Source organism: Nicotiana tomentosiformis, chromosome 7, assembly GCF_000390325.3.
Source record: "Nicotiana tomentosiformis chromosome 7, ASM39032v3, whole genome shotgun sequence".
Classification (NCBI taxonomy): Eukaryota; Viridiplantae; Streptophyta; class Magnoliopsida; order Solanales; family Solanaceae; genus Nicotiana; species Nicotiana tomentosiformis.
The window spans coordinates 9585805-9587051 of record NC_090818.1 but is presented as its reverse complement, the minus strand read 5'-3'; positions in this window follow the sequence as shown (position 1 = coordinate 9587051).

Sequence of the window (1247 nt, the reverse complement as noted above, 5' to 3'; positions counted from 1 at the left end):
TTGATTTAATATGATTCAGACATCCAGTTGAGAAGATATGAATTTTAAAGTGTTCTTGAGAATTTCATTTGATTTGGTACTAAATTCATAGTTCTAGGTATTATTTTGGTAATTTGATCGTGCGAGCAAGTCCGTATGATATTTTTAGACTTGTGGGCATGTTCGGTTTGGAGCCTCGAGGGCTCGGGTGAGTTTCGGATAGGCCACAGGATGTTTTGAACTTAGAAAATTTTTGTTGGTATAACTGAACCTGTTGGAGGCCTCTGATCTCACAATTGCGAGATCAGGCTTCGCAAATGCGAAATAAGCAGGCCTGGCAATTGCGAGGTATCTATCGCAATTGCGAAGAAGGCCTGGGCCAGCATGTTCTCGCAATTGCGAGATTTTCTTCGCAATTGCGATGGGGGTCTAGGGAAGGGTATGCTTGCAAATGCGAATTTCTGTCCGCAAATATGATGGGCCAATTGTCGCAATTGCGATATATTCTTCGCAAATGCGAAGGAATGTGAAGGATCTTGCATTTGCGATGACTCCTTCGCATTTGCGAAACTCAGGTCACAAATGCGACATCTGCAGCTGATCAAAATAACTTTTGGATGAGAATTTTCATTCATTTCCCAAATTTTCAAGACCTAAAACACAAGAGGCGGTTTTTTCAAAGACTATTTCTTCCCCAAATCATAGGTAAGTAATTCTAAACTGGTTTCTTTCAATCTTTCACTATGTTTTACAAGATTTTGAACCTAAAATCTAAGGTTTTCATGGTAGAATTAGGGTTTTTGGGTAGAAATTAGGAATTTAGGAAATTTGGGGATTTAGACCTCAATTTGAGGTCGGATTCCAAAATCAATTACATATTCGGGCTCGGGGTGAATGGATAAATAAATTTTGATCCGAACCTCGGGTTTTGACCAAACGGGCCCGGGGTCGGTTTTTGACTTTTGTTGGAAAAACTTAGAAAAACTGTAATTATGAATTAAAGTTGATTCCTTTAGCGATAATTGATGATATTAAACTAATTATGATTAGATACGAGTGGGTTTGAGGTGAATTCTAAAGGAAAAGCGATACTTGAGCAGTGAGTGGCTTGCGAAATTGAGGTAAGTGTTGTGTCTAACTTTGACTTGAGGGAATAAGTATTGTGTGAGTAATTGCTACGTGTTTTGTTGTTGAATACGATGTATAGTTGAGGTGACGAGCATCTATGCGTTGTGGTCGAGTCATAGCATGCGAGTGAAACTCCATTC